At 45.3% G+C, this 24,357-nt stretch overlaps 1 long non-coding RNA gene and 1 pseudogene across 1 annotated transcript in view; both read left to right on the forward strand.

Moving 5' to 3' along the window:
• Positions 1 to 24,357, forward strand: part of LOC149856360 (uncharacterized) — a 743,716-nt gene that overhangs the window by 696,423 nt on the left and 22,936 nt on the right. Inside the window, exons 5-6 of the long non-coding RNA XR_016444434.1 lie at positions 1,645 to 1,695; positions 1,833 to 1,966. This is a non-coding gene — a long non-coding RNA (uncharacterized LOC149856360). The remainder of the gene's footprint in view (positions 1 to 1,644; positions 1,696 to 1,832; positions 1,967 to 24,357) is intronic.
• On the forward strand, positions 10,440 to 10,620 carry LOC149856362 (U2 spliceosomal RNA; annotated as a pseudogene).

The following is a 24,357-nucleotide window of genomic DNA, read 5'->3' on the forward strand; positions in this document are numbered from 1 at the left end:
CCCTGAGCTGCTGCCAGGCTCTAGCTATCCCTGGCTGCAGGTTTGGGAGGAGCCAGGCAGGGTTATTTTGCCCCAAGTGGCACAATTTGCCCCACAACAAAATGCATGTCCAGGCATGTGCACTGAGGCAAAAAGCCCTGGCACAAATTTGCACAGCTTCTATTTGAGCTGCTGCAAGTGCACATGCTTGCATTTGTGGATGCACCCCTAAGGACTAAAACCCTGTCATGTGTACAAGCACCAAAGTATTTGTTATCAAATTGAGAAAATTTATTTTTAGTCTTAGGGGGGCAGGATATCTAAACTTAATTCATTCCTGTATTAATAAATGCATCTTTAAAATCAGCTGATTTTAATTCTACATTAAAAAAAGGACATTTCCTTTGTTTAATATTTGAGCAGTCTAGTCCTCTCTATGGTGCCTTTAGCTTGTGTTTGGTATTTGTGGATTAATCAATAATCACTACACTTGTATGTAGTTGTGATTCATGATAGATTGAAACTATAACATACAGTATTTTTTGTTATGTTTAGGGTTAGTACATTTATGACCTGATTTTTAAACATGCTAATATAGACATATATGTAAATTAGGAACTCACTTATGCTGTGTAAGCTAACTAGGTAACTGCACATGAAAATCATAATAGTTACAGTTTATATCAATACTTAATTTGTATATATAGCTTCAATTATTAACAATACAAATCAGGTGTGCAATCCTATTTATATAACGTGAGCAGCTCCTTTAAAAATCAGGTCTTCAGTTTGTCTCTGAAGAAACTGAAAGTATAATTCTTCTAGTCAGATATTCCAGTTAGACTCTCAGAAGGCTTCAACAGAAAATTCAAGAAGCCCTTAAGTTCATTTGAAAATGCAACAAATTCAATTTTTTGGCAAAAAACATTACTCAGAAATCACAGCCCCAGACATTCATCCTTCTAAACCAAAACACTATATTTTAGCTTTAAATACTTACTGAAGATCATTTCAGGTTTGAGGGGCAGGGGGGTTTCTAGTATTAAATGCAAAATATGACATGTTGTCTCCACATGTAATTTCCAGAATTTTTTGAAATATGAAAGATCTAATCTCTTATAGCCAATGTGATTTCCAATGAACAGAAAAGTTTACATGGTTTCAAAGTTTATCTTTTATGTTTGTGGAAAAGGGGAAGAAGATAGAAAATAGTTATCTATAGGTAGGGAGGAATAGCTGTAGAACAGGAAAAAGCAATTCACTTTCGACAAGATCCCCCAGGATTTCCTGTTAATATATAGATACATTCATAATCATTAATAATATGTGACTCAATAAGAACACTGGTGCAACTGGTGAAAACTCATGTGTGCACTTGTATATGCCTCATTCATATTGACATGACTTGGTGCCAACAACAAGTCTCCCTGAAGCTAAAAGAATCTTCCAAACTAGCAGAAAAATTGAATGTGTGATCGCTGTATTGTTTGTCACCTTCAAAGTGCTATATTGTCTGTTTGCTGTGTGTGGATATTTTCACATAAATAAATGGATAAAGAATAAATCTAAACAAGGAAAGGGAAAAATGTGGAAGCCTGGTTGATTTCTTATCTGTATTTTTCTCCACAGCAGAAACTACAAATTAATTTTGTTTCCGTTTTCTAGTTCTTTGCTGGTGTCCAACCAACACCTGAGGGATCACGAGGAAACTTGGGAGTAAGTAATTAACATTCAAAGCCTCAGCATTCACATGCCTTTTACACTTTCTCTTGCTTCCAACTAGCAAGAAATGTTCCAAACAAGCTTTTAATTAACAGGTGAGTTTAATTGATATGTGGGTTTTCTCTGAACAGAAAGGACCTGAATGAGGAGGAGGGGAAGACTCCATCCTACTCCCTCACAGTTGAAGACCATTAATTCATTTGCACCTGGATGTTGTTGAGGAATCAATTTACTGTAGTGAAGAAAGAAGGCAGAGAATCAAAAGGTAGGGAAGCAGCAGAGAAGGAAGCATTCTGTTATAATTTACTACACTTACCAAAATATTCACTTTAACAAAGTACCCTCATGACTGGAATACTAGCATCTTCAGTAATACTGGGTACATCTACACATGTGTTTTACTGTAGAGTTGACTAATTAGCTCTGCAGTAAAGTGTCACTATCTACACATGTGCCAGTATTAGGGTGCAGTAAACTAATTAACTCTGCCATAAGATACTATTGTTGGGAATAACACAATCTTACAACAGGGTTACTTATTGCGCTGTAACACACATGTAAACAGTGACTAGGCAAGGCTAGACTCCTGCTTACGACAGTCACATTGCTTCTCACTTTCAGCGCCCTCACGCCTCAACCAGCCCCAACACTGCCCAACATGGTCACCTAGAGCCCTGGGCTGATCCCTGGTGCTCCCTGCCAACACAGGCCTGCTTCACCCCTACTTAAATCACTGCTATCTAAGGTACACATGTAGACACTGTACCCAGGAGCAGTTTACTATGGTGCAAACTGCACTGGAGTTGATTGCATCACCTTAATTGCACATGGAGATGCACCTACTGTCTTTCAGGACATAAATACCATATAAGTAATTATTGCATTTTTGATATTTACATGAGTTGTGCTCAGTAAATCTCACATAATTTTAGGATTGAGCATACTGTTTGCTGCATAAATGTTGCCATCTTTCTAGACACTGGGCATGTCTACATGTGTAAATGCTGCAGGGTAAATTTACAGAGTAAATTAATCTAGAGGAAACACACCCTGGGCAGATATTTACATATGCAGGTATCCAGTAGCAGATCAGATGTGGGAACAGATCAGCTGTTCCTGGTAGCAGTCTGCTCCTGCTGCCTCCAGCCCTGTTCTTGCTCCTTGAAGCAGCCAGAGGGATCTCTAAGTTTGCCCCTGGGTGCTAGCCCAGGAGCTGGCAGGGAGCACGGGGCTGGGAGACTGCTCCACCACTGGAACCCACATAGGGACAATGTTCCCCTTGCCCTGGCAGCAGGGAGGTCCTGGCCCTGGCTTCCTGACTGGGGGGCATGGGACTTGGAAAGAGCTGAAGGGGAAGTGCAAGTCCCAGACCCCTGCCTCAATCCACTGGTAGGGCAGCTAGCACCACAATCACAGGGTGAGGAACAGGCCAGTTCCCTGACCAGTTCTGCAATTTCAGAGCTGGGCAGGAAAAAAGCTCCCACTCCGTTCCCAGCCCAGCTCTGTGATGACAGAGCTGGGCAGAGTACAAGCTCTCTAGCCTGTTCCCAGACCCCAGTCTGTGATTGTGGAGCTGCAACTGGGAACAGTCTCTTCAGCCCCCACTCTGCAATTAGGGAGTGGGGGCTGGGAGCTGCCTGCTGCCGGGGCACTGGAACATTGTTCATGCCTGGGCTCCTGTACAAGCAGCTCCTGCAGGCAGGGACCAATCTGCTGCCCAGATGACCGGGAGCAAGTTTGCTTCCATTTGGCCATCTACACATACTGTGCAGTGCAGTAAGTAATCACAAGTATATTCACTACTTGTATTTACAGGTAGCAAATTTCCTTGCAATTAGAGCAAATAACTGTAGTAAGTGTCTTCACATGGAGATGGGGACAATTATTTGCAGTGATTTGCTTTAATCTCAAGCAAAGTATCTCATGTAGATGTACCCACCCACATTCAAATTGGATAATAGAAATTTAATCTCTAATCTCTATCCATACAATACTCCTGAGAAATTTGTTACCCAACCTAAATGGCGCATAGAAATAAATGTACTAAGTGTTCTGTATTATTGCATTATAAACTGTTTATAAGTGAGAGTGTCATTCTCAAACATCTATTAGATATATGATTCACGTCATTCACAATGATGTATGAAAATATCATTGTGAATGATGTGATAACTTCTCTACAACCATGATCCCAGGTGAATGGCACACAGAAATTAATACACTAAGTGTTCTGCATTAATACATTACAAACCTTTCACAAGTGAGAGTGTTTTTCTCAAGCATCCATTAGATAAGTGAAAATACCATTGTGAATGATGTGCTAATTTCTCTACAACCATGATCCAAGCTGCAGCTTTAGCTGACTGTTAGGGTTTTTTGTTTGTTTACTGTTAACTTTAGAGCTGTGGAAACAAATGCAAACTAAAAGAGCAGAAAAGCAAATATGTGAATCAGTACATTAATCATAGTAGTTCGACATAGACACCAAGCTACATGCAACAGGTAAAAGGAGACAAGCATGAGAAGTAATACATAAATGATGTGAAACTGTCTTAAATATGCAATCACTGTTTCTGAATATGATATCATCCCTTTCTGTTCTTTCTAGAGCAAAATTGAATAGTTATCATAATAACTATTGGCTTCAGAAAGTAGCTCAAAGTACCATAGAAGCTTGTAGTAAATTCCATTATATTTGCAAGTGGCCAAATATTTGCAGAGCATGAACCATATTGTAAAGATGTTTGCTCATTTCTAGTATGCATCCTGTCTGTATAATTTAGTGCTGTGAGGGGGTTTTTCTGTACCCATCAGTCATGTACAGTATGAAAAGCAGTCAACCATAAAGACTGCTTCTGATCTGAGGCTTTCTGTGAACTTCCTTCCTCTTTGCTGATGCCCAAAGCTATGATCCTTTCCATTTATTTTTTTCAATTCTCCTGTTCAAAATGTATATGAAGATGCTCAGCGGAGATACATAGAGGGTGAATGGGGATGCATGTGCACCCCCTGAGAGCGCTGGTGCACCCCCTGACAGGCTGCACTCCTTACTTAGGTGATGGGCACGGGGGGGCAGGCAGGAGTGCCAGTAGCCCCCCTGTGAGTGCCGGCCCGGGAGTGGGAGTGCCGGATGAAGTGCCATGGCCACTTCCCAGTCAGCGCGATTGGCTGTCACTGACTGGTCACTGGTGGGGCATGTGTCCCCACTGACTAAGGTGGCACCAGTCACCCGTGAAGATGGTAGGAGTCTTCATAAAGAAAAGCAAGGTACAGTTTCCTTAGTATGCCAATGGTACCAGCTCTGTTTCCATCCTACTATTACAGTTGCTGAGCACTTTCTACCATAATTAGTCTAACTGAATTAAATCAAGGTATATGTTTATATACATGAGAAAGTGGTCACCACCTAAAACAGCTGGGTTCTTAGTTTAACACCATTTTTTAATTGTTGAAGTACTTAGAAATTGTGGCTTCAGTACTAAAGCAGCCTCAATTGCCTCCAAGAGCATTTAATCTATCTTTTAAAATTATGCGGACTTTCTAAACCAATGATGTCCCCATTTGTCTTCCCTGAAAGATGATATTTCACAATCAGGTACACGTATCATAATAAACCATTAAAATGACTCCAGCCCTTCAATGTATTTTTAGAATTTCATATTTCACCAAATGTTATATATAATTCATGGTCAGGGGATATGATGGGATATGACATTTATCTCATTTGCAAAGAAAGGGCAAATAACTCACAGCTGCATATCTGCAAATAAATTATAAGTACCCTCACTCACCAGCTTTGATTTTCTTATTTCTCTTTGTGTTAATTTATGTTTCTTTAATGTTAACAGCCTCTTGAGAAACTTAAATTGTTTGGACTTCAAATCCTCGTACTATTACAGCATAAAGGAATTCCAGGATTGTATATTTTAATTAAATCAGGTGTATATATAAGAAGTAAATTCATATGGAACCTCAGTAAAATCTGAACAGAGGAAACAATAGCCTCGACAGCATCAGGATAGATAGGATGTATTTTGGCAAAACTGCTAGGGATTCTTCCTTCCCTTTTTCTTTCTGTAGATCAGTCATTAAAGGGAAACATCCCATATGCACCATTTTTGTAACCTTGCTTTCACTGATCTTGTTGGGGGATGAGTCTCAGAAGCACAGAATAACAGGAGCCATTTATTGGCTTCAAGCTTGTTTACTCCAAGATAAGTATTGGGTGGCTGTATTGTCATCTAGACATATCCCTGGACTGTGACTCAAGACACCTATTTTCCATTCCCGGCTTTGTGCCTTGTCTGCTGTGAGCACTTAACAACAGTTGTTCACCTCTGCATCAAGTCTTTGTTAGATCTACCCTTGCAATGAGCTGAAGGCACTCAAAACATGATCATCCATATGTTAAAACCCCTCACCACTGCATATACTTGCTCTCCTTATGACATCTATTAGGGGTCCTCCTCTTATAAAATGATCACTTTATAGTGGAAAGCTCCTATTGTTGGCAAGTCAAATCTGGTAATTTCATAGTCCTCAAACTTTATAGGGTTCATCTGAGTTTTGGACTTGATATAAGGGCCTGAATGATCATAATGTTTTAAAGGAACAGGTTCATTCATTGCTCAGAGTAAACATAGTTGACACTTGTTAATTTGTAATTAGGAAGTCTAGAATGAAAGTTTGGATCAGATGCCTTTCTTCCCCAACAGCTGTTTCGATTTTGACACCACTGAAATAGATTTTTCCCCAATACTTCTGTTCCAGATGTGTACAAGGCTACATAGAAAGTCAGTTAGAAAATAGGAATGGGGTCACCTGACCCCAGTTATCTTTCCTGCCTGGTGCAGGGAGGGGCAGGACCCAATGATCTTGCGAGGTCCCTTCCAGCCCCTAACAATCTATGAATCTATGTAGTGCTGGGCATTTAGTATGCTGATAATAATCAGCTCCCCATTTCCACCATAACAGGTGGCTGGTACATTATAATTTCCAGCATATCAAGTTAATCAAAAAATTTCCCTCTTGTTTGGAAATCTTCAGATAGGCTGCATTCATGAGTTCTATACCATAAATGTAAGAGGTGAGATGGGGAAAGGAAATATTGCTAGGCTGCCCTTGTATTTGTGCAGTCCCTAGCTTCAAGAATGGTACCTGAACATTGCTGACAGCTGGCGTGGTTAATATTTACATTTACCTGTAGAACTGCTGTTTAAAATAAATAAATATATCAATAGAATATATAATAAAATAATATATAAATATACAAACATATAACAATAAATATAAATAAATTATATTTAAATAAAATGGCATTTATTTAATATGACATGTGATAACAAAACTACATATAACGATTTGAAAAACAAGACTGAATATATGACCAAACCTGCAACCAGTTACAGGAAGGTTCAGTATCCCATTGTTCCAAGATATGCTCTCACTCTTTTCAAAATCTCTGCCAAAAAAGTGGTGGTGGGACTGTACTGGGAAGATCACCAAATTCAGTTTATACTGGACCTGTAGCACTGACAGAGAAAGTCCTACTAGAAGTGTGTACTCTTAACATAATGGGGAACCAGTTCGAATGGCTTGCTAACTCCTGCAGCAGCAATATGCCATGGAGCATGCATGTGCCCTAACAATAACAGTGTACAGGCTTAAAGACTCCTTTGTATCTTCTTCCTCTGAACTGAACTGGGCACCAATATAACATCCCAGTCATCTGACTTGGTCACTCTGAGAAACTGTAGAAGGCAACCTGTCTTGAGGCTTAATCCAGATAATACCACAGAGATAATGGTAGGTTGCAGCAGCAACTGGAACATTTGGCAGGAGTGATGTCTGTGAACAGGCCAACTTCCTATGCTTCACAGTTTTTTCTTACTTGTTTTCTTTTTTTCCTTCTTTCTTTCTTTTTCTTGTTTGTTTCTTTAACTACAAAATATTTCATTAACAACAAATATTTTTAAAGTGTTTCACTGTGTACTGAACAGTAATCACTGCTGTACATTGAGAAACAAATTAATGAATCAAACATTACAGTACTATCCACAGGGGCTCATTTAAAAGCAAATGCGTGACAGAGCTGGGAACTAGCTTAAACACAAATGAGTCAACATGATGAAATCTGTAATGTTTGATTCATTAATTTGTCTCTCAATGTACTATAGTGATCATTGTTTAGTGTGCACCATAAGGAAATACTCATAAAGCAGGGGGGTTCCATCTTTTTTGGCGGGCCATATTTCAAGAGAAATTTTCTTTTGGAACCCTTTCTAATCGTATAACAACCCTGCAGCCTTCACAGTAATTGCTTACATGGAAACGTAATATTTAGCTTAATTTTTTTTCTGTTTTAATGCACTTAGATAGAAAAGAGATGATCACCTAATTTTCCAAGGGTCATCAGCAGTTGATATTTGGAGGTTAAAACAAAACCAAACAAAATATATATAAAAGGACAAGCAAAAGTGGTAACAGAATTTAGCTATGCTTATTTCTAAGGAGATTTTAATCCTTTGGGATATCATAATTACATATTCAAAGATGCATAATGGTTAAAGCAAGAGTATTAATTTTATTTCATAGACTATATAAAACTTAGTAAGGGTATGGACAGACACACCTAAGACTGTTTAAAATGTGGATTAAAACACATATATCCAGATGTACAAGACCGTTTAAACCTTCTGGATTGTTTCAGAAGTATATGTGGATACTCAGATATTACTTTGAACTGGTTCTCCATGAGTTGGTAGAGTGAGAGTACATCTAGATGTCTAACTACAGCACCTGAATAATCTGTGAAGCTTATTGCTCCACAGTTAATTGCTCCCAGGTTCACCATTTGAACAGAAGCTCATAGCAGCAGCAGCAGAAGGCAGCAGGCCCTTGGGATGCTCATGGTTCACTGTAGAAGAGACCTCTAGCAGTACATGGCTTTGACTGAGTCTCAGGAGTTGAATGTGTTTGGGGTTTGTCAGGGCCGGGTGGGTGTGGGAGTGTGCATGTGTGGGGGGGGGCTTGTAGTGGGGTGCGGGGTTATGTGTTTTGGGGAGTTTGTAGGAAGGTAGGGTTTGTGGGTGGGGCCCCCTACCATATACCGCCCATATGTTGTCAGCAGCAGCAGCAGAAGGTGACAGGCCCACAGCAGGCAGAGCCCCTGGCAGTGCGCAGCTCCACGTGAGACCTGGGGGCGGCATGTGATGACATGGAGCTGGCTCAGCCTGCTGGCATGAGCTTTTAAACCAAACCAGGCTGGCTCCATGCCAGCATATGGGGCTCCTGCCACTGCAGGCAGGAGTCATGCAACATTGAGCTGGGCTGGGCCGGCTCTGTGCCTCCACATGGGGTCCCAGCACTCTAATGGGGAGTTGCATGTGGCAGCACAGAGCCCACCTGGCCTGATGGTGCACAGACCAGAAGCCACAGACAGTAATACATCATCAGGCTGGGTGGCTTCTGTGACACCACATGCAGCTCCCTGCTGCAGGGTGGGTTTGGCCAGCTCCATGCTGCAACGTGCAGCCCTCAGGACTCAGCTGGAGCTGTGTGATGCCAAGAGGCTCTGCCTGCCTTGGGCCATGAGCACCCTGAAGGCCCGCTGACTCCTGCTGCTACTGCTCCCACTCGCAGGGGCTGTGCACTTTGCGGGGGGACTGGTGCCAGGGAAGACTCCACCCCCGCCACAAAACCCATACCCATACATCCCTCACAAACCCAACACGCTGTGTGCCTAGCTGCCAGACAGGAAAGGACCTGCTGGTGAAAGCCACATCTGCCATACTTCAGCTCCATACTGGTTCTGCCATATACACTCATGGTCCCAGTAACCACTTGTGGGGGGGTGATGGTCCAAGGAGGAATAATAGAGGTGGCAGTCAGGGGTTTTTGTGTGTATGTAATGGGCTGGGGATGGCAGAAAGGGGGTGTGTGTGTGAAAGACAGAGAGATGTGCGGGGTGGAGAGCTCTAGGTAGAAGCCAGGCTTGGAGCCCCATCCCCCTTACCCCACAGTAGCCTGTGAAGGAGGAGGCCAGTCTGGAAGGGAAGGGGCTTGCCCAGCCCAATCCCTGAGCCCTATTTGAGTGCTTTCCAGGAAGGGCATAGAGAATAGAACAACGAGGCCTAGCACTGCTCAGAGCCACAAAGCAGCAGGTGGGACACCCACAGCTAGACCTCTGTTCTGGTTCAGGGAGGGAGCTGAAGCTCCAAGAGAGCAAGTGGTAGGCAGGCAGAGGTTGTGCATCAGGAGTGAGAAGCACTGGCAGGGCTGTGGGGACTGTGGGTTGGCAGTGAGGGGCAAGGGCATGGGCATGGGCAGGGGCAGAGCACTACTATATCAATGCTGCTCAGCTCTACAAAGTAGCTGTGGGGACAGCTTTTTATACTGCTGGGGCCAACAAAGATGCTGACTGAAGATCTGGGAGGTGCTGGGCAAAGTCAATTTTCTCTAAGCAGCACAATTAGTCCCATATCAAAGTGCATGTTTAAGCATGCGCGCTAAGGCACAAGTCTCTGGCACAAATGTATGCTGCTAGTATTTGAGCTGTTGCAAGCACACGTGCCTGCATGTGTGTACATGCCTCAGGAATGGATCAAGAGTGTGTACAGTGGTGCAGCTGCCCCTCCCCATTTTAGATTGGTCTGCCCCAAGGGAGCCTCTGACGACTTTTTTAAAACCTCAGAGCAAGTGAGAATGCCCATTCCCCTCCCCTCCATGTTCAGAGGCACATCCCTTCCTCTCAGCTACCTAGCTTCAGACTAGTATGATGGAAGCACCATGTACTTACCTCCACAGGAGGTTTACATTGAGCAGATTCTTTTTGGTATTGGTTGGTGGAACTGGAGCGTGCTCCGTCCACTCCATGCATTGACCTGGTATTACAGTGCTTCCAGGACCGATGCAAAAAAAAAAAAAAAAAAAATCCTCTCAGCTACCTGCCCAGCTGCTGCTTTGCCCCCTGTCCTGGGAGGGGAAAAATCTTCAGAGCTGCTCTTGCCATCTGCAGCTGGGCTACACAGGGGCCAGGCTCACCTGAGACAAGCACAACAGCTATGAGAAAGGGAGTCCCCTGCCTTGGACAGGGGTCCCCCTCCCCATGTCTGCTCCCAAAGCATTCTACCCCCTGCCCATCACTGCTGCCACTGCTATCCCAGATGAGTCTACCTGGCTGGAGCAGGCAGTAGCAGTTCTGAAGCTTCCCCACCCAGGGAACAGTGGGAAAGGAGCACTAGCAGAATGGTAGCAGGCAGAAGAGGAGGTGAATGCAAGGATTCTTACTTACTATAGGGACTTACAAAAATTCTTGCTCCCACACCCATGCAGGTTTGATGCTGGGGGTAAAGCCGCTGCAGATTGCTGCTCCCATACCCCTCTTTGCTGAATCCTGGATCGCCCCTGGCAGACCCAAGCTTTGCATAACCAGTATCTGGTTGGTCCTCCAGATGTCTCGTACTGTACTACTCCTCTCACCCAGTTCCCCTACTCTAGCCCCAACCCCTGCACAGCAACTAGCTACTCTGGTCCTGCTCACTGCTTAGGTGAGTGGGGGGGAACTGCTTCTAGCCAAGGAACAATTACCGATTAATGGGCCAATTCACATTGATAGGGGCTGGAATTGAAAGCCATCCTGTTGTATTTAGTGTCCTTTGTGTAGTGGCTCAGTTCTCCAGCTCCCAGCAATTGATGGGTGTTTACCATTAAAGGCACACCCACTCACATATCCACAAACCTTACAGTATATGTATGGGAAGGGTGAGTTTAAATTAATTAAGCATCTTTCTAAGAAAAGTCTTTTTAAAGCTCTGGCCTGAGGCAGAGATGTTGACCCACCCCCTGGAATACCCACTCCCCTAGGAACACATAAATGGGGGTCCAAGCAACCCTTTCCCTTTCTTACCCTGGCTAATGTGATTCTTTCTTCCCTTCTTGGGAAATCCTGGGAAAACTTCAGGCACTCACCACGGGGAGGAATGCTGGCCTGGGTGCTCGCTCCCACCCCGGTGGTAGCTGAACAACTACGCAGTGCCTAAGAGATGACCACTCTACTTAGCACCCTAGGGCAGTGTGCATGCAGAGTCATGACAGTTGTAAGCCAGTTCCTAATTTGAGACATTCCTGGAATGGCTCAATTGTTACTTGTGAACACACCCATACTAACTTTGACTGAGATCCAGGAAAGTTTTACAATTTACATTGCAGTGACATCAACTCTTAAGAGACCTCCCTCTATAGCAATGTCACTTTTGTTCCTATATATTCCCTCCTGCTACATCATATTGATCATTTAAGTGGCTGAGGACCTGCAGTTTGGGAGGAGTCATGGATGTACAAAAAAATCTGCCATAAAGGGTCAGACAATGCAAAAAACTGGACTTTTCCTCCTTCTACTGGCTGACCTTCTACATCAGGCTTTAAACTAAATTTGATGGGGTAGGGAGGCAGGAGATGGAGGGAATCTAGGACCTACATCCATAAGACACACAACAGAACATCCCAGGTAAGTACTAAGGGGCCTTTTGGACATCAGAGTGGGGGGGCACCAAAGGCATCATTCAGAGGTTTCAAGTGCCTCTATACTAATGTTAGGAGCATGAGGGACAAGCAGGAAGAACTTGCACTTACGCTTGTGGACAATAACTTTGATTTAGTGGGGATAACAAAAAACTGGTGGGACCCTACCCATGACTGGGCAGTACACATTGAAGGCTACAGGTTGTACGGATGGGACAGAGTAGGGAGGAAAGGGTGGGGGGGTGTTGCTCTCTATGTTAAGGAGCATTATACATGTACCCCAAATAAAATGGGATTGGAAGAGGAGAAAGTTGAGGCATTGTCGTTTAGAATACATGAAGGTTAAGGGGAAAGGGACTTGGTAGTGAAGGTCTGCTACAGACCACCACATCAAGAGGAAGAACTAGACTTGGAGTTCTTGAGGCAACTCTCAGAGGCCATACAGTATAGGGATGTGGTTGTCATGGGGGACCCAAAGTACCCTGACTTCTGCTGGGAGGAACAGTCAGCCAAATCCAACTGTCCACATAAGTTCTAAACCTGCATATAGGAACTTCACCTAATGCAGGAGGTATACAGTCCCACTAGGGGGAATACCCTACTAGACTTGGTGTTGACAACAGGATGACTCAGTAGGGGAGCTGCAGAACTGTGGTCACCTTGGGGAGAATGACCAACATTCAATAGAATTCACCATATGACGTAGGGTGGGTAAGATAACTAGTAGGGTGGAAGAGCTTGACCTTAGGAAGGCTAACATCATTAGCTGTGCTCAGGAGTTTAGGCAATGAGGCACTAAAGGATAGGAGTATTGGAGAGATGGGCATCCAGGAAGGGTGGTGATTCCTGAAGGAAGTGATTATTTGGGCACAGAAGAAGACAATCCCAGTGCGAGGGAAAGTGGGGAAAGGGGCCAAAAAACTTCCTAGGCTTAACAGAGAAGTCCAGGGGAGTCTAAGGGCAAAAAAAAAAGGCATATAGGTGGTAGAAATAGGGAGACGGTACCAAGGAAGAGTATACCTACTTATCCCACACTTGCACAGAGGCAGTTAGAAAGGCCAAAGCAACTACAGAGCTAAAACTAAGAACACGTATTAAAGACAACAGAACATTTTTTTAAAATATGCAGGGAGTAAATGAAGGCACAGGGCAGCATAGGACCTCTACTGAATAAGCAGGAGCAATTAGAGATAGATAGTGGGGGCAAGGCTGAGCTCTTTGAAGAGTTCTTGCCTCAGTGTTCTTGAACAAGGGTCAAGGTAAGTATCCTAAAGGGGTCTTAGTTGGGCATCAGAGGGACACCAACCTACCAACTGTCGATGTTGACTTGGTGCAGAGTGACTTGGATGGATTCGATGTGTTTAAGTCAGCAGGCCCAGATGAGCTCCATCTGAGGGAACTGAAGGAACTGTCCGGTGTCATAGCAGAACCACTGGCATGCCAGTTCGAGTGCTCATGGCACTCATGGCAGGTCCCGGAGGACTGGAAAAGGGTCAGTGTGGTCCCTATTTTCAAGAAGGGGAGGAAGAAGGATCCAAGTAATTATAGGCCAGTCAGTCTCTCCTCCATCCTTGGAAAACTCTTTGAAAAGATTATTAAGGATCATATTTGTGCATGTCCAGAGGGAAAAATAATGATGCAGGGCAACTAGCATGGATGCGTAGCAGGCAGATCATGCCTGATTAATCTGGTTTCATTTTATGACCAGGTCACAAAATGCTTTGATGCAGGAGTAGAGGTGGATGTCATTTTCGTAGATTTTAGGAAAGTCTTCAATACCATATCTCATCCCATTCTCATAAATAAATTAAGAGGCTTTGACTTAGATGCTTACATGATCCAGTGGATGGCAAATTGGCTTGGGGGCCCCACTCAGAGAGTGGAAGTAGATGGGTTGGTATGGGCCTGGAAGTATGTAGGTAGAGGACTCCCACAGGGCTCGGTCCTTGGACCTGTACTCTTCAATGTCTTCATCAGTGACTTGGATATAGGCGTGAAGTGTACTTTGTCCAAGTTTGTGGATGATATTAAATTGTGGGGGGGAAGTGAACACTCTAGAGGGTAGGGAATGATTGCAGGCAGACCTGGACAGGTTTCGTAGTTTCATAGTAGGGTCAGAAGGGACCTGAGCAGATCATCAAATCCAACCCCCTGTCATGGCAGGAAAGAGTACTGGGGTCAAACAACCCCAGCAAGGTGATTGTCAAGCCTTGCCTTAAAGACCCCCAGGGTAGGAGCCAGCACCACTTCGCTTGGAAGTTGGTTGCAGATCCTAGTTGCCCTGACAGTGAAGTAGCGCCTCCTGATGTCTAATCTGAATTTAGCCTCTGCCAGCTTGTGACCGTTATTTCTAGTCACTCCTGGTAGTGCTCCGGGAAACAGGGACTCCCCCAATGCCTGCTGGTCCCCCCTGACTAGTTTGTAACAAGCCACTAGATCCCCCCTCAGCCTTCTCTTTTGGAGGCTGAACAGGTTCAAGTCCCTTAGCCTCTCCTCATAGGGCCTGCCCTGCTGCCCCCTGATCATGTGAGTGGCCCTCCTCTGGACCCTCTCCATGTTGTCCACATCCCTCTTGCAGTGCGGCACCCAGAACTGGACACAGTACTCCAACTGAGGCCTGACCAATGCTGCATAGAGGGGGAGTATCACCTCCCTGGACCTGCTTGAGATCTGTGGATGCATGGCAAGGTGCAGTTGGCCTTCCTGACTGCATCCGCGCACTGCTGGTCCATGTTCATCTTGGCATCAATGATGACTCCACATGATCCTTTTCTGCCTCTGCACTGACAAGAAAGGAGTTCCCCGGTGCTGGTTCTTCCTCCCCAGGTGGATCATCTTGCATTTGTCAGTGTTGAATCCCATCCTATTCTCATCCGCCCACCCTTGTAACCTGTTTAGGTCTGATTGTAGCCTATTCCTTCCTTCTAACATACCCACATCCCCCCACATCTTAGTGTCATCAGTAAATTTGAAGAGGGTGCTGCCTTGCTGCAGGCCTTTTCCACCTTGTGCTGGATGGTGAATTCCAGCAGGCCATGGTCACTGTTGTCCAAGTGGTCGAGCACTTGCAGCCCCCTCACCAGGTCATCACCCGTGGCCAGCACCAAGTCCAACAAGGCGTCTCCCCTGGTGGGGCTGTGCATCTCCTGGGTTAGATGGAGGTCCTGCATTCTGGCTAGGAACCTACATGAACGGTCAGACCTGGCTGACTGCTCTTCCCAGCAGATGTCTGGAAAGTTCAGGTCACCCATGATGACCGCGTCCTTTGACCTAACTACCTCTGTGAGCTGACTTAAGAATTCCTGGTTTAGCTCTTCCCTTTGGTTGGGTGGTCTGTAGTAGACCCCCACCGTTAAGTTTCTTTCCCCTCGACTGCCTTGTATTCTAACCCAGAGCACTTCCATGTGCCCCTCCTCTGACTCTGCTACCTGATGAGGATTAGTATTCCTCCTTCATGTAAAGCGTCACACCCCCACTTTTCCTCCCTGTCCTGTCCCTCCTGTACAGCCTATAGCCCTTGATGTTCACCGCCCAGTCATGTGTTAGGTCCCACCATGTTTCAGTGAGCCCCACTATGTCTGGGTTGGTGTCAGCTAGCAGGAGGGTAAGTTCCTCCTGCTTGTTACCCATACTACGAGCATTTGTGTAGAGGCATTTGAGGCCTCCTGTGTACACTGGCCCCCTAATCACAGCGTTGCCCTGTGTATATGTCTATTGCTTACCTGTGTATATGTTCCACTTGTTGGTCTAGGCTGGGCTGTACTTGTGAGTGCTGCTTTGTTTAGTGGTCCAAGGCTTCCTCCTCCCCCAGTGAGCCTAGTTTAAAGCTCGCCAGAGGAGATCCACCAACCTAGAAGAGAACACACGCTTACCTTTAGGGGAAAGGTGGAGCCCATCCCATGCGAGCATGTCTCTTGTTGTGATATGCAGGTCATTGTCAAGGAAGCCAAAGCCCACCTCAAGACACCGTTCCTGAAGCCACCAACTGGTCTCTGTGATGAACATCTCATGCCATCTACCACGTCCACTCACTGGTAACAGAAGAGAATACCACCTGTGCACCTATCTCCTTCAGCACGCCCCCCAGAGCGTGGTAGTCCGCCATCAGGGCTTCTCCTGGCTGCATCATTAATACCCACATGGATTAGGACCATGGGGTAGTAATTGGTGGGCTGGATCATGGCCTGGATCATCCCTGTCACGTCATGAATCTTTGCTCTGGGTAGGCAGTAGACCTCGCGTGTTGAGGGTTCCTGGTTACAGATGGGGCCCTCTGTACCTCTCAGGATAGAGTTGCTTATGACGATCACTCAACACTTTCTCCTCCAGGACTGCTTAGCTCCTTCGGCCTGTTCAGAGAGTGGAGAGTGTGGAGTTGCCTCCTCTCCAGTTGCCTCCTCTCCCTCCTCCTCCAGTGTTGCCAGGGCCTCGTACCTGTTCCCCAGCCAGACTGGAGGATGTGGTACTGCTGTGTTACGAGCAGCCCTGGTTCTGGAGTTGACCGTTTGCCACTCTGCAGTGGAGGGCACTTCCTGAGGTGCTTCTTCCTTGGGTGTGTGGCCCTGCAGGGAAAGTAAATAGCCATCAATTTCTTCCTCCACCTTCCTGATTCCCCTCAGCCTGCTAACCTCCTCCTGGAGCTCCCTCACCTGTGCCTCCAGGGCCCTAAGGTGGGCACCTACAGGACAGGTGTGGGGGTCCCCAATCCCTGCCCATCCCCGGTCCTTGCTGGGCAACTCCTGCAGGCCAGGGGATGGGAGGACGCCAGCTCCCCCATGGGCTCTGTCTGGGTGAAGGCATCAGACAAGCCCCGGGTAGGCTGCTCCCCCCGGGTAGGCTGCTCCCCCCTGGGCAAGGGCCCTGGCAGCACTCTGCATCAACACCATTATAGGAGTTGCTGCTTGTTTTTAGGTTAGTGCAGTGCCTTCGCCCTGCCCTAGTAGAAGTTTCCCTCCTGGTCCTTCCTGCTTGTTCGCCAGTGCGAACGCTGATGCAAACGCTCTTACAGAACATGCCTGTTTGCGCACTCTGTTCACGTGGTCTGTTCGCGTGGCGTGGCTCCCTACCGGCTCAGCTAAGAGGGATCCAGGGGGGCTCCCCTCTGGATCCAGCTCCGTTGCATCCGGTCTCTCTGCCCACTTACCTTAGGGGGATCAGCTGCTGCTGCCCCCGCTGCTGCCTTTGCTGCTGCTGTGTCCGCCTCTGCCTTGGGTCTGGTAAGGGGGCACATGTGCATGTGGGACACACGTGTGCCTGGATCCCTCCTCTCCCCGCTGCTTCTGGATTCTGAGAATAAGGTTGAATAAGTGAGCAGAACACAATAGGATGCAGTACAACAAGGACAAATGCAGAGTGCTGCACCTAGGGCGTAAAAATAACCAGCACAGCTATTGGCTGGAGAATGACGCTCTCAGCAGTACAGAAGCAGAAAGGGATCTTGGAGTCCTAGTGGACTCCAAGATGAACATGAATCATCAGTGTGACAAAATCATCAGCAAAACTAACTGCACTTTATCATGTATCAGCAGATGCATGACCACTAGAACCAAGGAGGTGGCATTGGTCAGACCACAGTTGGAGTACTGTGTCCAATTATGGTTGCCGTACTTCAAGAAGGATATTGATAGACTCGAGAGGGTCCAGAGAAGAGCCACTCATATGGTTAGCGGCTTACAGGACAGCCTTATGAGGAGAGACTGAGGGACCTGGACCTCTTCAGCCTCTGCAAAAGAAGGCTGAGAAGTGATCTTGTGGCTGCCTACAAATTCATTAGGAGGATGCAGCAAGGGATTGGAGATGCTCTGTTCACCAGGGCAATCAGGTTGGGGTAACCAGGAGCAATGTTCACAAACTGACAGAGAGCAGGTTTAGGCTAGACATCAGGAAAAACTTCTTCACAGTAAGGGTGGCCAAATCTTGGAATGGGTTTCCAAGGGAGGTGATGCTGTCCCCTGTCCTGGGGGTCTTTAAGAGAAGGCTGGAAAGGCATCTGGCTGGGGTCATTTGACCCCAGCACTCTGACCCCAGGGCAGTGGTCGGACTCGATGATCTGTTGAGGTCTCTTCTGACCCTAGCATCTATGAATCTGACTCAGCAGTCTAGAAAAATGATGCCTGAATCAGTGTTAGATCTTAGATCCCTGTCACAGGGCACTTAGGTGCACTGTTCCTAAGCAGTGGAGAAGGATAGCTGCCAATCTGCAGGGCAGCTCAGGTGCCAGTTGCTGTGGTAACCGTGCGGGTCACATAACCAGAAGGGGGCAGGGCCGGGCTTTTATAAACAGCCCAGGCCAGCGCCTAGAAAGCAGTTCCCTTCTGGCAGCTGCAGGAGCTCTGTGGGAGAGCTGAGCAGACAGAGTTGATAGTTGCAGCCTGACCGGCTGCAGGATGATATGGGGTAGAGAGAACCCTAAAGGAGGTATGATGAAGAGCCAGCATGGTGCAGAGTTTGTACTGTAGCTTGGAGGCTTATGTTGTGTTACAGTCAGCTGGCTTATAGTTTTGTTTAGTCATGGTTATACCAGAGGACCGGGTGAGGTTGTAGGGGTGTGAGGAGCCCTCACAGGAGTTCCCCAGTTGCTTGGGGTTCCCAGTGCCCTGTGTGGGCAAATGAGTGGTGCCAGGGACAGCACGGTTGTGTGGCGCCGGGTGGCGCAGAGCTAGTAACTATAGAAGGACTGGCAAAGGCAGAGAAAAGCCACAGGAGTGGGTGGATACTCGTGAGGAGCCCCGGAGCGGGCACGTTTAGAGAAGCAGCCCCAAGAGGGGCATGGGTTATTGGCAGATACCCCAAGAGGGGTGCGGCCTAGAAGGTGTCCCGGAGGGTCTCCTCTGTACCGGGAACCAAAGGGGCCAGGTAAGGCTCCGGCTGCCTGAGCCTGACCGGACACCTGTTATCGACAAGGGCCAGAGAGGCCAGGTAAGGCTTAGGTCACCTGAGCCTAATTGGATACCTATTCTTGACAGGAACCCAGAAAGGCCAGGTAAGGCTCTGACCGCCTGAGCCTAATTAGATACTTACTACGGACAAGAGCCCAGAGGGGCCAGGCAAGGCTTAGGCCGCCGAACCCAGTGGGCAAAGCACCACCAGTAAGCACGATAGGACTAAGGACTAGAGGGGCGCAGGTCGTGTGATGAGCCCAGGGGCACCAGACGAGGGCGCCGAAGGTTGAGGGCCTGACAATGTCCAGGAAGAGCTGTGAGGCTTGGGGCATGCTAAAGGGGAGGTAGGAAGCATGCATAGCCCTTAAGGCTGGGGTGTATTGAGTCACCCCATACGGAACAGGGGATAGTCCAGCAAATGCTGTGTACTAGGAGATAAAGGCAGCCTCCCTAACTGAACCATTTAACAGGAAAAACATGGCAGGCGAGGATAGAGGGTGCTGGATTGCCTAATTGACATGGTAGTGGCGCTAGAGGGATCACGGCCACTCCTAGACCCCACGCTGTGACAATCCCCAACTGTAGAAATGTGTATATATATCTTCAGTACAGTCCCTAGATACAGTGATGAGGATAATTAACAAGAAGCATGAATATGGGTGCTTATATTAAATCCGCATACACTTTGTATTTATCCTCATGTTACATGTTCACTATGCACTTCAGATAAGTCATTTAATTTCTTTGTCTCTCATATTCTGCACAAGTGGCTGAGCAAGGATTGGCATTCTGGGATTCCTGTTTTCAAGTTTAAATTTCACACTAGCTGTCCCATCCTATTTACTATTGTTATTTCCATTCCTTATTTACTGCAATGCAGTTTAATTTAGATGAATGTAGTGATAATTATTGTCACCCTTTCATAGTTTTGATGAATTAGCCTTACTGTTTATCCACAGAAAAGATATAGTCTGGGTTCAAACAAAGCAAGCTTCCTCACCTCACCTTCCCTATGTGCCTCATTACTGTTCTGAAGGAACTGCTCCTAGCTGTAAAAGGATTGTTTCTGCTGTCAGGCTTCCCTCTGAGAAACTGAGATGTTAAATATTGCAAGTCTTCATGTGGTCAGCTGTCATGGTAGCTTATATGAAGCCACAGGTGTAATTTCATATGCAGTTAAAAGGCAAGGCCCCTGCCCTGAGGATATCACAATCTTAACTCAGTGCACAGAGAAACAGATCTAGCTATAATCAGCTCACATCATTCAAATCACCAAAAGGAGCACCACATGGCATTGCTCAGTCTCTGCCACCTTTTAAAAAAGTAACTGAAAAGCTTTAATAGTGCCAACTTTCCTAACCAGTCAAGACACTGCACACACTCTTTGGGGAAAATTCTCAAAAACATCGGTCTAGGAGCCCAACTCATACTGCAAGTTAATTTCAATTTACTCATCACTGAGAATCAATGGGATTTGGGCTCCAAAGAAATGGAGTCATTCTTTGTGCTGTCCTGAATTTTGTTAGATTTTCTTTTTTTTCCCATTTTTGTGTTCTTCTCATAACAGTTCTTAGTGACTGCCATTCAGTGTCCTAAATCTTTACTATCCTTTAACTTCATAGTACAGTTAGCCATTTGTGGCCAGGGCTATGGGCAGGACTGTAATGGTGTTTAGTCCCTTTGTTATGTTCTGTGTCATGGACAAACCATCTTCCCTATCCTTTCTGGATAGAAAAACATTTTGAACTCTCTTGGTGTATGTGCATGCTGTCTCAGTGTGTGGGGCCACTTCCAGTGCTAAGAAAAAAAAATAGCACATATTTCAATGCTTTCACTAAGAGCCAGCTGCAGATCTATAGCAGCTTGTGGCAAAAAAATTGTATTGGTTTCAATGGTTGGGGTCAGGAAGTGTGTTTATAATGTATTTTGCATTTTTTTTTTCCTTTTTTATGTCCAAAAATAGTTAAATTACATTTCCTTGGGAGTCCATGTAGAACTAAATGTCATTTCTTTTAACGTCCTCATTCTGAATCCTGGAATCAACACGATATTTAATTGCCTATTTTGTGGGTTGTTTTTTTTTCTATGACATTTCTCTTACTTTCTGTGATTAGAAGGGCAGTATCCAATAGGCTCCAGGCTCCTTATTTGTAAAGGCAATCATGCAATCATGTGAGCAAGGAGTGGCAGTAAAGAGCTGGACAGTTTAGCAGCTGTGCCTTCCAGCCAGGAGATGAGCTGCATGTGTGCATTAGTAATATACAGTAAGGTGAGCTGGGTTAAGAGCTGAATGAGGACAGTTAGCTCTTCCGTTGAGTTAAAATTCTGCCCCCTTTTGATCACTAGGGTGAGCCCCACATGCCACTTTGGCACAGTGTTTGGCACCACAGAGTTAATAGAGTATAAGCTGGGGTCAGGGATTAAGTTGATCTGGTGCTTAGTATGAATTTTCTTTGGTCTCTTTCCTTTTGTATCTTTTTTTTTTTTTTCGATTATTCATTTCAGTCCATTAGATCACTTCTAGTCTTTGAAGTCCTACCTTGAATGCTATTTTTTCTTCAAAAGCATTTTTTTTTTTGCTTCCCTTGAGATTCACGGCTTTGTTCCTGCTCTTATGTTGATGAAGCATTTTCTCATGGTTGTGTTTATTTTCATTCACATGCCATTGTGGTCCCCTTGCCTTTCTTCTGAATGTTGTTCCAGTTCTTAGCAGCCTCTTTTCACCATCTCTTTTAGCATGTCCAATCCTTCTACATCAGCCTTTTGGATGGTTTAATTCCTCAATTCTTCAACTGATGGTATCACAACTGTTTATGTTACTAGGTACAGCCAAAGAATTATAACTTGTATGCTCTGTTCCGCTTCATGCACATGTTTATTAGTAAGTTAGTAATGTTGTGAGAACTTGAATCAGCCATTCCCTGATGTTGTATACAAAAATTACAGTATAGTAATTTAAAAATGTTTTATCTCAAAATAAGCTTTTTGCTTATGAACAGTTATTTCCTATTCAGATTATAGCAGGTGGTTTTAGCTAGCCAAGAAAGAGAACTACTAAAAAAAAGTTACCTTTTGAAAGGTTATTTTCAGTTGTTGTGGAAGTTTTATAAATGGCAACATGCTACAACTAAATGGTTGAACTAGATATTTTACAGGCCACTGAGGATTTTATTTGAGCATTTTTTAAGTATTTCTGTTCAACAAAAACACATTTCTATAGTTTACTCTTATTCATGTTCCTTTTCACTGTTATTTTAAGTAACTCTCAAAAGTGACAGTCATTGCTCCCAGCCTACCATCTAATATTCAAGAACATTTTGACTTTCTCCCTTAAGTGTTCTTCTTATGCATTTATTTTATAGTTTGAGTATTGGATTCAGGAAACTATTAAGATTCATAAACATTCTGAAAAACAGCTTGCAAGCCATTTTGAAAGTTTACTAGTCAGGGTTTTTTTTAAGTTCTCGCATGACTGATAAAGCAATGAAGTTTAAAATAAAATGAGTCATAGGCCTTATTTTAAGAAACATACTGAGTTTGGATCCCTCATGATGTAAGAGAAGTTTAGGAAAGCTAAAATCTTTGGGAGGGAGCCCAAATGGTAGAGAATAAGCAACCTTTTTATAGTGTCAGTTCTATTAGGCATAACCAAGAGGCTTTACTACGCTTACAGACTTAGTAAGTATACAATGGAGAGCTGAACTGAGTGCTTGTAGTCAGTACAACTGCAGAGATCATAGAATCATAGAATGATAGAGATGATTTAGTGGAAAGGGACCTTCAGAGTTCATCTAGTCCAACCCCTTCCTGAGGCAGGATCATCCCTATCCAAACCATCCTATAAAATCCATAATCTCAACTCCACATAAGACCCTCCACCAACCCTGACACAACACAAACTTGACACTCTAATCTTCCACAGGTAAAGCAGGAGAACCACAGCAGCCAACACCCTGCTTCTATGAAATGTTGTCAATGTTATATACTTACTAAGTCCTGTCAAGAGATCCTGGGTAGAGGAACATACCTGCCACTACAGAGAAGGCAACACCCCCGCCCCCATCCCCCCCCCCCACACACACTCCATACCAATTTGACATTGGTGTAAAATTTCTTCCTGAGCCCAAATATGACAATCAGTCTGATCCTGAGCAGAGCAGCAAGACATTAGAACCAGGCACACCCAGTCAAAGTCCCCAGCCTTGGCTGAAGCCAACACACAATGCCTCTGAGAAGGCTTAAAACATCTTGACACATGTAGCAGAAAGGGGCAATTAGGGGCAGCCAGCAAAGCCCAGAAACATGGGAAATACCCATGGTACAACACAGACAGAGCTACACTTAGATCCCTGACCAGTGGCTAGCCAACCTCTTCCTGAACATCTCCAGGGATGGAAAGTCCACAGCTTGCTTAGGCAGTCTATTCTACTGCTTCACTATTCTAACAGTGAAGAAGTTTTTTTTCCCATGTATCCAATATAAACTTACTTTGTGGCAACTCCAAGTCATTGGTCCATGTCCTCACCTCTGCAACAAGAGAGAGAACTGTGTTTCCCTCTTCTTTCTGGCAGCTCTTCAAGTATTTAAAGACTGCTATCATGTCCCCTCTTAAGTGCTATCATGTCCTACACAAGATGAACATGCCTAGTTCCTTCAGCCTCTTCTCATATGTCCCTAAAATGTATTTAGGTGGTTTTTTCTGGAGTTGAGCAGTGTTAGTAACTTCTGGACTATGTTGAAATGTAACAATATTTCACATTCTGCTTACTGTGTCATAAGCCCAGTAAGTCAACCCAGTTAGTCTTTCCAATAGCTTGCTATTTGGGAGCAATAATACTACCTGTGGCAGTCATGGGGGACCTGAACTTGCTGAACATCTGCTGGGAAGAACAGTCAGCCAGGTCTGAACGCTCACGTAGGTTCTTGGACAGAGTGCAGGACCTCCATCTAACCCAGGAGGTGCACAGCCCCACCAGGGGAGACGACTTGTTGGACCTAGTGCTAGCCACAGGTGATGACCTGGTGAGGGGGCTGCAGGTGCTCGACCACCTGGGCGACAGCGATCATCGCCTGCTGGAATTCACCATCCAGCGCAAGGTGACAAAGGCATGCAGTAAGGCAGCGGCCCTAGATTTTAGGAGGGCAAACTTCAACGAGCTAAGGAGGATAGTTGATGAAGCGCTGAGGTCCCGGGGGGGAGGGGAGCCAGGTGTCCAAGGAGAGTGGTCGCTCCTTAAGGAGACGATCCTCCAAG

Source organism: Crocodylus siamensis, chromosome 10, assembly GCF_052110815.1.
Source record: "Crocodylus siamensis isolate JL-2025a chromosome 10, ASM5211081v1, whole genome shotgun sequence".
NCBI lineage: Eukaryota > Metazoa > Chordata > Crocodylia > Crocodylidae > Crocodylus > Crocodylus siamensis.